The sequence below is a fragment of the Ictidomys tridecemlineatus genome, chromosome 10 (genome assembly GCF_052094955.1).
Source record: "Ictidomys tridecemlineatus isolate mIctTri1 chromosome 10, mIctTri1.hap1, whole genome shotgun sequence".
NCBI classification, from domain to species: domain Eukaryota; kingdom Metazoa; phylum Chordata; class Mammalia; order Rodentia; family Sciuridae; genus Ictidomys; species Ictidomys tridecemlineatus.
This window is the reverse complement of record NC_135486.1, coordinates 21,483,564-21,499,622: the sequence shown is the minus strand read 5'-3', so window position 1 is coordinate 21,499,622 and position 16,059 is coordinate 21,483,564. Positions and strand designations below refer to the sequence as shown.

Below are 16,059 nucleotides of genomic sequence, written 5' to 3'. Positions count from 1 at the left end.
CAAAGAGATTTTTCATTTCTTCTTAAATATTTGGAGCTATCTATGACTAAAGGATCTTAATTTAATTTTTTATTTTTTATTAAAATTTTAAAAGATATGGACTAATTATGTTATCAATACTCCCTTTGTGAGTTTTGGAGGTTTGTGTCTTTCAAGTTATAAAACTATATTAAATTTTCTTACTCTGTGCTCAGCTCTTCTGGAGTAGATAAGCTTTCAACACAAGGGAATTGTCTATTGAAGTCTCAGTTATGACACTGCTGGAAGCAATACAGTGTGCTACTAAAATGTCACATTAAAGACAGTTTATATAATTTCAATCAATGACTAATATGTGGCACTTTTATCCAAAAAAATAAATTAATATAGTTAGAAACCAATTGTATAAATGGAATTTTTTCTATTTGTGAGATTTGAAGGTTAGTTAGTGCTTTTTGAAGTATTCAATTCATATAAGTAATCACAGATTTGTTTATAGTATCCACTTATTATGTATTTGATATCCCTTAGATGACTAATATTAATATTGGTAACCTCTGTTTTATGTTGGATAATGGTAATTTATGCTATGTCTCTTCCTCTCTTTTCCCAAAAAAAAAATCTTTTAATTTTTCTAACTTTTCTATCTATTTTTGTCAATTTTCAATTCTCCATTTTTTATTTCATTTTTTCTACCTGCCTTCATGTACATTTGCTGTTCTTCCTCAAGTTTTATGTATGAGAGTTTATATTTTTATTTGAAAATTTTCTCAAAAATATGCATTATTTAAATTTTTATTTAGCTCTTTCTTATATTGCAATCCTTTTAAATTTTTTTTGTAGTCTTATTTTCATTTAGCTCAAAATGTTCTTTTCTATGATGACTTTTTTTGACCAAATGAAATGTACAAGTGTGTCTTTTAGTTTCCTAATACTTGGGAATTTCCCAACTATATTTCTGTTATTTGATTTCAAGTTTAATTGCCTCATGATCTGAGGACATATTTTGCTTTTTCCATTACATTAGTTAGGGTGTGTTTTCCAGCTCAGAATGTGGTCCATCTTATTAAATGAGCCACAAGAACTTGAGAAGAATGACACTGGATGGAAAACCCAATAAATGCCAGTTAGATCAAGTTGACTGAAAATGCTCCTCGGGACAATTATATCCTTATCAGTTTTCTGTGTGCTTTTCAGTTATTGAAAGAAGAGTGGCAAATTCTTCAGTTACAATTGGAGATTTCTCCTTGCAGTTCTATCAGTTTCCCTCAAATATTTATATACAATGTTGTGATTGCATACAAGTTTTCAATCTTTATATCCTAAATAGGGAAAATTGATTTCTTTATTCTTAAGTATTATCCCTCTTTATTCTTAGTAAAGTTTCATTCCTTTGAATTCTGCTTTTTCTCAAATTATATATATCTACTTCAGTTTCCTTTAATTAGAGCTAGCACTTCTAAATGTCAAAGCAACTGAGCATTTTCAAATTATTCTTTTGTAACTTGATATCTTATTGACTCACTAGAAAATATATACACTGAAGGATTTCAAGCTTTGAATTGTGTTTTTGTTTTCTCTAATGTGACCAATTTTATGTTTTCTCTATATATCTTTGTTAAAGAAACTTTCCTTATCTTAAGTAATTTGTAATATTTGTTCACATGATTTTATATTGTTTCGTAAGTGATACTTTGCTTATCTATAAAGCACTTTGCATTCTCTATAAAGTACAAAAATAAATTAATTATTAGGATTGATTGCCTTAACTTTATATATTACCCACATATCTTTCTCCACTAATTTAATTGACAAATGTTATATATTAATTGCTCACAATCATAAGGTTGTTCCTAATCTCAATATTATTTCACATTAAATTACTTCATTTATATAAATTATTTATATGCCTCTATACTTACAGGTAATTAGTAGAATGATTTCCATAATTCAAAATATTCTATTCCTAATTTGTTATATAGTGCATGAAATGTGTAACTTTTTATATTTAAGAATGCAGTCTCTCTTATCTTGATGCTATTTTATGACTTTCAAGAAAGTTTGGGCAATTTTAATTCAAGATTTTGAAATTATTCTCATTCAATTTTTGAATCTGTATTTATTTTATGTTCTATATTTATTGTTGGTATTTATACAAATACTGTGTTATATTGAAATTCTTTTAGGTCTTTTCTTAGTTCTATAGCTATTAATTGATGGCATTAAATTTTATAAGATTACATGTTCTTGATTCGTCAAGTTCCTTACATGTATATTTTATATTATTTCCCTGTTTTTCCTTAATTATATCCTATTATATTAGGATGGCATCCTACCTGTTTCTTTGCTTTTTTGCTTTTTTTCCCTCCCTTGGCACTGGAGATTGAATCCAAGGGCACTTAACAACTGCACCACATCCCCAGAACTTTTTTTTTTTTTATGTTTTTATTAGGGACAGAGTCTCAATGAGTTGCTTAGGGTCTTGCTAAGTTGCTTAGGATGTCTTTGAATTCAAGATCCTCTTGCCTCAGCCTCCTGAGCTGCTGCTGGGTTTATAGGTATATGCCACCATATCTGGCTCTTTGCTTCATTCTTGATGATAGAAATACCACTTACTTTTGCATATAAATCCTTTCTTCAAACTGTACAGTATATTCAGATGACTTAGCATTTTCCCCATTTTCTTTACAGTAAATGAGTTAGATGAAGGCGATGTATTGGGCGTCTGGGGAATCTTGGTTGATTTATTTCACATTTAAGGAGACAGCAGCCACCTTAAATGTGAGCATATTTGTTGATGACTCTCACAACTGATCTATGCATCTTTCAATTATAAAGTGAGACAATCTTAGAGCAAACATGGTCTTTCAGCAGTGGTAGTACTGCAGTGCCACAATTCTCCAAAATAGATGGCTTCTCCACCACCCAGCTCATACACAACAGAGAGCTGCTTCCATATCCAAGACTCACAGTGCACCATGGTCAGCACTACTAGATACCTGTTGCCTCCCCAGACAACTTCTTAGGTGGTGGAGTAGCACCTCCAGTACACAGCTCCCCTGAACTCTAGAGGGCATACATGTTAGCAAGATTTACTGGGCAAGGCACTACAACAACACCTCTGCCAACCCATAGTCATAGCCATGTTCTCTCCAGCAGGCCTAGACTTCAGCCTTGGTGGGAAAAAGACAATTCTTCCTTGAGTGCTATGTCAGGCCTTCTTGTTGTACTTACTCTTTAGGATGCTTATATTCTTTGGGGTTCTCTTATTTCTAAATTATCAATCCCTACTGTTTTATTGTTTTTACAATTTTATTATTATGATGATGACGATGATGATGATGATGATGATGATGATGATGAGTGTGTGTATTGCTAGGAATTGAACCCAGGGTCTTGTGCATGCAAGGCAAGCACTTATCATTGAGCTATATCCCCAGCCCCTTGTTTTATTCTTTTTACGATATGTAATTATACCAAATTTCCCTGTTCAAGTTACTATATGGCTCATATCTCCTGATTGTTGTATGTAAAATATGGTAATTCTGTTTTTGATATTTATTTCCTTTTAATTTTAAACACTTCTACAATTATCTAGTTTGGTTCTATTATGAATTACTTGCTTTTAATTGGAGGTGGTCAAAATTATCCTGGAAATTTATTTTTATTCAGGAATTACAGTCTTGTCTTCTATGAGAAAAGTTTTGCCTCATATATTTCATTCCTGTTTACAGTGTCATGGCCCCTGTTGCTGGCCATGACACTGTAATACTTAATCCCCCTCAACAAGTGCAGTCATTTAAAAAAAATTGGCCCAAGTCTCATTAGAGAAATGTATGTCCTGGAAATTATTAGTGACAAGAAAGAATTCCCAGTAGTCATAGCAGATATAAGAACCATTTAATTTTTTTGGCGTTCAGAAAGTGTTATTTTCAACATTTATTTCTGGTATAATTTCTATTTTTCTCTAAGTTTTTATAAGTGTTTTTGAAATACCGAGTGACTGTTGTATACCCATGTAATGTTTTCTCATATTCCCACTTTAAAAAAAAATAAAATAAAACTGCTTCCCAGTTAGGATTTTCACATACAATTTCTCATTTTAAACCATAAATGTCCGAACATCCTACTGAGCATTAGTCCTCTATTTAATGTTTACCTATTTGTCCTGTATGGTACACTCAAAACTGCCAATGAAAACTCATCACTTTCTTTTCAAAATATGTGTCGTATTGCCTAGATTGACAAAATCACCCAAACTGGGAAATGTCTTAATATTACTCCCTTAATCTAACCACAGTGTCATATGTATTACACATTCTTTGCATTTTACATGTTGTCTATGATTTTCCTTCACCTGATTTAATTAATGTTCTCATTATTAATTGTATTACTCGGTATCTCTAGTGATTCCAGGGCAGTGTTTCCTAAAGTAAATGCAACCATGTGATTTTTCCTTCCCAAGGTTTTCTTGGGATAAAATTTGCAATTCTTAACAAATTAATTCAAATGGTGGTATCTGATTCCTTCTTTTGGCGAGTCTTCGTGTAGGTGTACTTATGGGGCACACTTTCCTCTAGGAACACTAAGATTTCCTTAAAACAAATTCTTAGGATATGTTGCAATTTCTCAAGCCTCTTCATTATGCCTCATGCTCTGGCCTAACAGCCTTCTGAACCTTCTTGCTGTTCTTCAACTCTGCTACTGTGGAATGCTCTTAATGTTACACCTATCACAAATTCTATTTCTGCTCACCTCCTTTTTGAGATTTTTATGTCTATTTTAAAGAGACAATATCACCTAGGGATAGGTCTATTGATGTACTTATCAAAGTATACTTATTACATTTTGCCATTTAAATGTCTCCCCACCTCCCTTTTGGATCATCTTTAAGGAGAACCAATTTTAATAGAAGTTGAAATGCTAGCATTTAACAAAATATATTCCACACAGTGTCATGTTTTAAAAATACTCTTTTGATGAATAATCTTAAAAGGCTTGGAGACATAATAACATAATACAACCTATCAAATGTATAGTAATATTTTCATCCTTTACACCAAAATAACTAGAAGTCTGTTTAAAGTGTCCTAATACATGCCCTCTACTATATTTAGTCACTATTAAACAGTTAGGCTTTAAAAATAATCCTCCATAGAGAAGATAAATAGGACTGTGGCAGACTCCTGTAGGGCACTAAGGTGCCATAAAATAGATTAAATGAGAGACAAACTTTCAAAGAACATAGAAGGTGAAGGACAGTACCAAGTTTTGAAGAGGAAAAAACTGTTTGTTTATTCCTTACAATGTGTTCCCCGGAGACAGCAAACATCTCAAGCTTGATCTATATATTAGGGGGAAAGAAACAGAAACTGCATGCTCAGGAGAATTTAGCCATAAACAAATAAATTGGTGATGTCTATTTTAAAACACATTTTCTATCTTTTTGGTGGACTTTTGATTCCCTCAACCACATTACATGTGGTAGTTTACAACTTTTCATTCACTGACCTCAAATTGCATGGCTCATGAGTATCAGAACAGAAAGAAAAAGCATTAGCGCATTGCTTTCTATAGCCTGATACTAAGTATAAACAAATATGTAAATCTGAAAAGCAAATATTTTTCTTTATATTTATCTCAAGTCACTGAGCTTTCTTACATGCCCCATATACTGGGTAATAGGAAAATAAACTAATCTTAGACCAACCAATTTAAATTCAGTGGAGACAGATGTAATCAGTTAAATTGATTCTCATACTTATTAGGGTTATATTTAGCTATAAAGGCAAACAAAAAATACTATAAAAATATGTGAGTAAGGAACAGAGTAAGAGTTGCTCTCTTTTCTACCTGTAGTGTCAGGAGTTAAGCAGCGGCCTGGCTGGGAGGTGCTGGACCACTAGGAGCCCAGGCTTTTCCTGCAGGGCTGTTTGCTAAACTCAGGTACAATGGATGAATGCAGCTTGTAGGAATTCTTTTTTTAACCTTTAATTTTTTTATTTTTTTTAAATATTTTTGGAGTAAACCAGGTGTAGTGACACATGCCTGTAATCCCAGAGATTGGGGAGGCTGAGGCAGGAGGATATAGAGTTCAAAGCCAGCCTCAGCAACTTATCAAGGACCTAATCAACTCAGTGAGACCCAGTATCTAATAAAATATATTTAAAAAGAAAGGGCTGGAAATGTGACTTAGTGGTTAAGCACCCTTGGTTCAATCCCTGGTACCCCTTTTCCCAAAAAATTTTGTTTGGACTATATGCAACACTATAAATCAGACTATTTTAAAGACAGGAAGGATGGGTATTGAAGAACAAATTGTATTTAAATTCTCTTGATGCAAAAAGTTCTTTCCCTTTGAGTTCATACCTTCTTTTCCTTTTTTCTACAAAGTGGGTATTTGTTTGGTTATAGTATGAGAAATCTAAGGTAACCTCATAGAAGAGAGGAATTTTCTGTGACTGCTGTAAAGATATTAGGTACCTTTATGAGATTTTGCTGAGATGTGGTTGTTATGGATGATCTCCTGAACTGGTGATGGTGGGGGACCAGGAGCATACTCTGTTAACATACTGCACTGAATTTAAATCAGCTGTAATACTGAGCCTAGCTGCTAGAGTTTGAGCACAGCTTGAGTTTATATCAGTCATACTTTTTTGTCTGACTCCCTCGGGCTAGAGAGAGAGCAAGTTCACCTCTTTGCTTCTTATACTCTAGCAATATAATAAAAAGTAAACCAGTCCACAACCTCTATCAAATTCTAAGTTTCTGCTCTTATTAACTAATCCAAAGGACCGTATTCCATTTGTGTATTATGGACCATTTTTCCTATTTTTACCAATGTTTTTCAAAAACTCTAATTACTATCTTTAAGTAGTTGAATTTTATTCATAGACATCTTTTTTGCCATTGAGAAGCAAAGATTAGAATTTAATCTTTCTGCTTCAATTCCTTTTTTCCCCTATTTCAAATTTTTACAAATATAAAAACAGAGAAGGGCTATATATACATCATCAGAAAAGTAGTTACCTTTAGAAAACAGTTTGGAAAAGAATTTATAGGTAGGTAAAATGTCACTTCTATTGTAATATTCTATGTCCCTCACAATAAAATAATGAAAAAAATTGAAGCAAATAGAGGTAAATGTTAACCCTTATAAAATATGTTGATTGATAAATATGCATTATTTCCAAACAGTTAAAACAAACATAAAATGTCTTCTACTTATTATTTGTGACAATTTGTGTGTAGCACTGGCCTCTTTGCCCTTTATTTTTAAAAAGAGTGTAGTATTTTACTGAATTACAGCCTTTCTTATTATTATACACACACACACACACACACACACACACATACACACACACACATATTAATTAGTGAACTTGAATGCCAACCTCATACACCATACAAAATGTTTCTTTGGAGACAGTCATTATGCTTAAACTATTGATTTTTAGAATAATTATTGGTAACATATTTTATTTTCTATTTATCCCAATTTCTCCTGGCAACCTCCAACTTCTAAATTATCCTTTCCTTTGTTAAACTGAATATATTTTTCTTGCCTTTTTTAAACACTATCATTTTTTTTTAAAGAGAGAAAGAGAGAGAGAGAGAGAGAATTTTTTAATATTTACTTTTTAGTTTTCGGCGGGCACAACATCTTTGTTTGTATGTGGTGCTAAGGATCTAAGCCGCACACATGCCAGGCGAGCGTACTACTGCCTGAGCCACATTCCCAGCCCCCTTAACACTATCATTTATGAAATTACACATCTCACTTTATTTTGCTTGGACTATGCTTTTATTTAAGTATTTTCTTTTCTAACATAGAGTATAATCAGTCTTTAATCAAACAATGCAAATAATATGTTATCTTTTTGCTTCTCCCATCTCCTCTCCCGTGTTCTCATAGACTAATTTTTGTCTAAAATACCTAATTCCTGTTTAGATTTTTTAAATCAAAAACAAGACTTTTGGGGGTCTAGGGTTGTGGCCCAGTGGTAGAGTGCTTGCCTTGCATGTGTGATGCACTGGGTTCGATCCTTAGTACCACATAAAAAATAATAAACAATATAAAGGTATTGTGTCCATCTACAACTAAAAAATATTTGTTTTTATAAAAACAAGACTTTAATAAAAGGAATCATTAATTTTTAAGTGCCAATTCTTGACTTTTTTGGCTATATATCTACTCCAAAAATTATCAAAGAGAAGATATCTAAATTTTAAAGTTTCTACTTTCTTGTTTATCTGAAAACATGCGTCTCACTTTCAGTATGAGATTAATGCTTGATTCCAGACTAACCAAAAGCACTTCCTCACTGTTTTTGAAGATTGTTTTATCATTGTCTTTTTTCAAATAGTTCTGCTGATGAGAAATGTTAAAATGAGTCAACAGTCAGTTAAAGGAAAGCGGAAGATGCAGTAGATATATTCCTATTCCTCCAAGTGTAACTGAAGTTCCTACGTGTAACATATAATGCAAACTTAAGACACTGAAAGATGGAATGTAGTCTGCAATTTGAAATCTTGTCATTTAAAGAACAGAATTTTGGTGAATACATTGGGGTTTTTTATGGACTCTTTTACATTTAGAATGATTGCTGGAAGAGCTGACAATGCTGATATATCAACAGAAATAGACTAAAAATAGCCCCAATAAATGATTTCTGCCTCTAGGCAAAATCTAGAAAAGGAATAACCTTAGCAGGACAGATTTTTAAAAATTAACTGTTTTACTACTATATCCAAATACCACAGAAAAGCACTGTGACCTTGTCCCGCCCACAAAAAAGCCTAGACCATGTGGTAAGTTCAGATTTCCACTCTAAATACTGTGTAGTAAGGCAGTTTTCTCTCTCAACCTATTGAAAATGGGATGGTTCTGGAAGGCCAAATAAGATCCAAATAGTCTTATTTTTGATGGATGATATGTCTATGTGACATGGTTGAGTCACAGATACATGTCATCCCTGAAGACTCCATTGACAGCTAGAATTCCCACTCCTACCTGGGAACAATGAAGGTGACCTTCTCTGAACCTTAAGTGTCAGTGGAGACTGAGAATCTAGCTTCTCCTCTGCTTAGACCAACAAAGCAGCATGTGTGCCTCTTCCCTGTTCCCTTGTTAGAGCACTAGCACAGGATCCAGCTAAAATAGGATCCATGGCTCATAAGGACTCACATTTCCATATTTCAAAAAACGTGAATATTTACACCAAGATCCAGAAAGTTTTAAAAGTGAATGTAAAAAAAATAATAATAAAAAATTGTAACAGATGACAATACCAATGTTCTTAGAATTATATGATGAGATACTAGAATTCTCTGATAAGTATTTTAAGTAGTTATTGTTGAGAGCCAGAAGTTGAGAGCCACAGTTTAGTCTAAATGACGCTTGGCATTTTGCTAGAGGGAATGGTTGAAAGGTGACCTTGCTCCTGGATTAGGGCGGATCCTGCAGGGATTATGGCTGATCCTGCTGCCTCAGGCACCCACTACTTTGGAGTTCCCCGGGTTTCAGGGAGAATTGTCACGCAAAGCCCAGTGGAGGGAGTGTGTTCCTGGGAAGCATGTGTAGAGTGCCTTAGAGTGCCGGTGAGTTCCGGAATAAAGAGTTGCTGTTTGAACCTACAAAGCTTTGTGGCGGCTCAGTGATTTGTGCCCAGCCAGATTGGGGCAAGTTATCATGAAAATGTTTCAAGAAGCATTTACAAACAGGCTTGAAACAATAAAAAAAATAAGAGTTTCAGCCAATTGTCTTAGCAAAGAAATAGACATGTAAGAGAAAATGGAGCATTTTACTGTTAAAAAATGTAAAAATGGAAATTGAAAACTACAACAGCTCACTGGAAGGACTTAAAAGCATAATGGGAAGAACAGAGAGATGATTCATAAACTTGCAACTAGAAAAATAAAAATTACCCCATCTGAACAAAAGAGAGAAAATATGCTAAAAATAAGTAACACTGTCCCAGGAATCTGTGGGACTATAACAACAACAACAAAAAGACTTCTTTGTTTCATTGTATTCACAGAAGAAAAATAAAAAGAAATATAGAGCTTAAATAGTACTTGAAGCAAGCAATAATAATAGTACTGATAATGTTCAAAATTTGGTAAAATATAAAACAATATATTTAAAGAGTTGCCTAAATCTCAAATATAATGAACCCCCAAAATACACAATAAATTATAGTCAAACTTCTGATAACTAAGAAGAAACATCACTAACATAGCATTCTCAATAGGAAAATATTTAAATGTCTCAGTAATCATTTTAAAGATTTAATTTATAAATTTAAGCTTCCCAGAAAGGAAATATCTGGTCTAAGATGGTTTCATAAAATCATCCTAATAAATACTTAGTAAAGAGTTAATATCAATTTTATTTTTCTCTTCCAGAAAATAGAAAAAGAAGGAATACTTCCCAATTCACTTTATAATGTATTACCCTGATAACAAAAGCAGATTAAGGTAATACAAAACAAATTATAGATCAATATCCTTGGTGAATAAACATTTAAACATCTTTATCAAAAATATCAACTAGAATTTAGCAATGTTAAAAAATTATACACTGTACTTACATAGAATTTATTCCAAGAACGCAAAGTTGATTCAATACTTGTAAACCCTTTCATGCAATCCACCATAAAAGCAGGCCAAAGAGAAAAATTACATAATCATATGATTTTATGAAGAAGCATATGACATAGTTTAACATCCACTCGTAATGAAAACTTTCAGAAAAATAGTAGATTGAAATGTTCTTAATTTAATAAAGAAAACCTACAAAAACTTAAATATAACACAATATTTAACAGTTAAATACTGAATAAATTTCTTCCCCAATATTGACGAACAAGGCAAGGGTATCTACATTCATAGTTTTTATTCAAAATAGTCCTAGAGACAAAGAAATAAAACACATAGTGATAAGAAGAAAGCAACAAAATTTTCTATATATGTAGATGACATAGAAAATCTTGAAAAATGTTCTTAAAAATCATTAGGAAATAAGAGGGGGGAACCCTCTTAGAACCAATAAGTGATCTTAACAGAATCAGTATATAAAACAACTATAGAAACATCAATTATATTTATCTATACTGACACTAATCTCACAGACACTGAAACTTAAAAACATAATGCCTTTTTCAGCCACTCAAAAAGAAAAAGTAAATGATTAGTTGTAATATAAAGATATACACAAAATGCATCTGAAGTTACAAAGCACTGGTTTAAAAAAATTTAAAAAAAAAACAAAACAACCTAAGTAAATTGAGAGACCCCTATGTACAGATTGGAAGACTGAAAAGCAATATAGATGAAAATTTCTCCAAGTTGTTATATGAGTTTAACCCAATTTCTGTGAAGTTCTCATGATTTTTTATAGATACAGAGAAGATTATTCTAAAATGTATATAGAAATAGAGAAAAGTTGAGTATCTAAAATAAGTTTGAAAAGAAGATTAAGATTTGAGGGGAAATCTAGCCAATCTCAAAACCTATTATACAACTATAATCATAAAGACAAGATATTGTTGGTAGAAGCATAAATATACACAGATCACTGGCACAGAACAGGCAACCCACAAATAGACCCCCTACAAAAGGGCCCCACTTATTTGTGCCAAATTTGTAATGACAATTAGAAGAAAGGACAGCATTTTCAATAAATAGTACTGGAGCAATGGGATAACCATGAGAAAAAAAAAGTTATAGAAAGAAACAGAAAAAAAGGAAAAGAATCTTGATATAAGTTGCATATCTTACACAGAAATGAACTCAATTGACCACAAACTAAAATACAAACTATAAAACTTGAGAGAAAGAGAGAGAGAGAGAGAGAGAGAGAGAGAGAGAGAGAGAGAGAGAGAGAGAGAGAGAGAGAGAATGAATGAATATGCAGGGAATCTTTATTATCTAGAAAATGAAAGGACAAACTGTAATAAAGATAATAAGCTGAACTTCATTAAAATTAAATGCTTTTACACTGCTTAAGACCCAGTTAAAAAGATGAAAAAATAAGCTGCATATAGGGAAAATATTTGCAATTGACATAACAAATACACACACTTTAGTGTCTGGAAGAAATAAACTCTGAAAGATCAAACCATTTTGTTAGAAAATGGGTCAAAGGCTTGAGGAGACATTTCTCCATGTAAGATGATTAAAATGCAAATAAACACATGAAAACATGTAAGGAAATTATAAATTAAAATTATGAGACACCACTGTAAACTAGTTAGAATGTCTAAATAAGAAATTAGTACATAATTATTATGTATCTCTATTAACTATTACATGAAATAATAGTGAAAAACCATGCAACTCAAATGAATGGTTATATAAGCTATGGTAGTTATCTACAACATGGTATCATGGAATACTGCTTTGTAAAAAAAAAAAAATAGGAACAAATTCTTAATAAATACAACCTTTTGCCTAAATCTCCAGGGAAACGTGCTCCAGTCACAAAACTTACACTAATAGGTTAAACAAGTCTATGTATTTTATAATCCTATTTTGTCATTCATTAAATAAGACATTATAGAAATAGAGAATAGATTAGTTGTTGCCAACCATTAAGAATGGGGTATAGGCCAAAGAGATGTTAATTTGGTTATTTAAAAAAAAGTAACACAAACTCACTGCTAATGAAAATTTTCTGTTTTGTGATTGTATCAATGTCAATATACTGACTGTGATATTATACCATAGATTTATAAAATGTTACAGTTAGAGGAAACTGACTAAAGTATACAAGGGATATCTCTTTATTGATGTTTACTATGACAAATCAATCAACAATTATTTCAAAATAAAATGTTTAGTGAAAGGAAAAGAAAGCAAAATGAGGTTGTGGAAGCTGAGAGGAGAAATTATTTATAATTGATCATGTGAGATGCTGTCAATAGTGTTACTAGAACCAGTAGAGAGAGGTCGTCATTTCACAGGCTGTTACAGAGGTCATTAACAATGTTAACAACAGTAGTTTTCATAAGATTGTTCCCAAGAGTGTAATTGCATTGAGAATAGTAGGATACAGGAAGAGAGGAATAAGAAATTAGGTCTATGGTTAATCTGTGGAAGTTCAATTTAAGCAACAAGAAGTCATAGGTGAGAGAAGTGAGTTTAAGATAAATGTCTTTAAGATGAGAAAAGAAATGACCATTTATTTTTTTCCAGCAGTTTTCTTTTAGAAGAGAATGAAAGATTGAAGATACAGGAGAGAGAATGGAAAATTGATTGAGAAATGTCCCAGAATAATTCAAAGAAAATGAGGTCTGGGAACAAGTGTCCTTATATGGATTGATGTCTTTGAATAGACCTGAAGAGTTCATTTATAAGTAGTTAGAACAAGTTCTGGGAAAGGGTGTGGGTGCAAATGTTTGTCGGAGAATACAACTAGTAAAAGCACCTATTTTACAGCATCAACATTCAGTGAAGATGGTGTGGAGAAAAATTGAGAAGAGATGGTGTGAAATAACTTTAGGAGAATAGGAGAGTAAATTGACTATGGAAATGTCAGATATCTACAATGTAGAATGTTAATATAATATTTTCAAGATCTGTCCTGATTGAGTTAATAACTTGCACTGGTATGAATTCTTCACCTGATTGAGCTTACCTCTCTTTCATGGTGTCCATTTTTCTCTAATATATGATGATTTTTTGATAGGCAGCCATTTGTGCTTTTGAAATGAACTAGTAGGCTGCCTGAATTTTTATGGCAAATGTCCTTTGTGCACTGTAATAGCAGTAGAAGACGCCCTCTGGAGATAAGCCTTGGATCTTTTAAACTACTGAAAGAGATGTTAAGTCTTGCTCTGGGCAAAACTGTGTTTGAAATATAGTGTCACTCTGTCACAATTGTTAAAATGGTACATGCTTATGAGGATGAAGAGACATTTTATGTTATTAGAAAACTGATAATGTACATTCTGCTAATGTCATCCCAGTACATGAAATAAATAGCATTTTAATTATTCAGCTAAAGCATTACCTTTGCTCTTAAGAATTCTAACAGCCATATTTTGCCGCATTGGTTTTGGTTTTACCCAGAAGAAATAGGTGAACCTAAGGAGACGAGCAAGGGAAAATATTTGAAGCAAAATCTTACCCTAACATATTTTTAAATCAAAAATGTTAATCCGATGTATACATTAGAGCTGCAAATATTAGAGACATAACTCTATAGACACAATTTCTCATATACTGAGAAAAATACAATTTACATTGTATCTCATTTCTTTGCTTTAATAATAAATATAAAAATCTAACATTTGTTATTATGTTAAGTAACAGCACATGGAAGATTAAGTTTCTCACAATCATTTGCCTAGTTATCAACAAGAAAGTCGAGGAAATTTCTAAAAAATTCCACTTTGCCTATCATTGTTTCTACAGATCTCAGTTCTTGGGGTAGAAATCGAATTGCATTGGTTTTGACTAGAGGACTAAAGAAATCTTTCAATTTTGCTAATACTGCAATGAAAAATGCCTTTACCTATAGAAGAGACTCCATCAAAAAGCAGAAAACAAAAACTACTTCCATAGAAACAAGTTTGGGCTATCATGCAGGTAGATAACTGAGATGCTTCAACAGATGGACAGCCAACTCCAGCTTCCAGAGGTGACTCAAGTCAGTTTAGATCTGAAAATCCCAGTTAAACTAAATGACTACAGATCCATGAGCAAAATTGCTGGGATCATGTAATGCCTGCCCAGAGCAGGACAAAACCAAGAGCTAAATATTTTTGTTTTGTTTTGTTTTAGTAGACTAAGTTGTGTGTGGGTTGTGCAGCAATAGAAAATTGATATTCATTGAATTTATAAATTAAATATGAATAAATATAAATATCAATATCTGTTTGCCACAAGTAGTCTGAATCACAATGGGCTTTCATCAGAACAAAAATGAAAATGTTATCACTCATAATGATAGGCATATTAAAGGAAAAGTATAATATTAAAAGTTTATCTAACATTTACTTAACACAGTGTAAGTAAATGCCATTACAAATTTCTATAGCAATATAAAATCGAATGCATTTCCAAAATTTATGAAAACTAAAATAGTTTTCATGTGAATTGAATTTGAGGAAATTGACAGCCAAAATACTACATTATCCAGGTTAAGTTGTTTAGATCACTTGACTTTAAACAAAGAAAAAAAGAATGATGGAAATTAAATAAAAACTAAATACACATTCCCTTATTTTAACTGCTTTTATGTTGTATTATTTTTATTTTCATTGCTCTAAAGCAAAATAAGTAGCAATGTACTATATTTATAGAATATGTATATGTAATATCCATGAGCTGACCTTGGTGGCACAAGCTGACCTTGGAGACCAAGGCAGGAGGATCACAAGTTCAAGGTCATAGCAACTTCTTAGCAACACCTTGTCTCACTTCGGCAGCACATATACTAAAATTGGAACAATACAGAGAAGATTAGCATGGTCCCTGCGCAAGGATGACACGCAAATTCGTGAAGCATTCCATATTTTTAAAGTTCTCTACAGGTTTAATGTGATGACAATCAAAATCCCAACGGCATTTCTTGTAGAAATAGATAAAGCAATCATGAAATTCATATGGAAAAATAAAAGACCCAGAATAGCAAAAGCAATTCTAAGCAGGAAGTGTGAATCTGGAGGTATAGCGATACCAGAATTCAAACTGTACTACAGAGCAATAGTAACAGAAACAGCATGGTACTAGTACCAAAACAGGTGGGTAGATCAATGGTACAGAATAGAGGACACAGAGACTAATCCACAAAGCTACAACTATCTTATATTTGATAAAGGGGCTAAAAACATGCAATGGAGGAAGGATAGCATCTTCAACAAATGGTGCTGGGAAAATTGGAAATCCATATGCAACAAAATAAAATTGAATCCCTTTCTCTCGCCAGCCACAAAAGTTAACTCAAAATGGATCAAGGAGCTAGATATCAAATCAGAGACACTGTGTCTGATAGAAGAAAAAGTTGGCTACGATCTACATATTGTGGGGTCAGGCTCCAAATTCCTTAATAGAACGCCCATAGCCCAAGAGTTA

At 32.5% G+C, this 16,059-nt stretch overlaps 1 non-coding gene across 1 annotated transcript; it reads left to right on the top strand.

The window, feature by feature from the left end:
• The first annotated feature begins 15,398 nt into the window (after positions 1-15,398).
• Positions 15,399-15,504, top strand: LOC120887757 (U6 spliceosomal RNA). Its single transcript, XR_005731083.2, has one exon. It is a non-coding gene; the product is annotated as a U6 spliceosomal RNA (small nuclear RNA).
• The last annotated feature ends 555 nt before the right edge of the window (positions 15,505-16,059 follow it).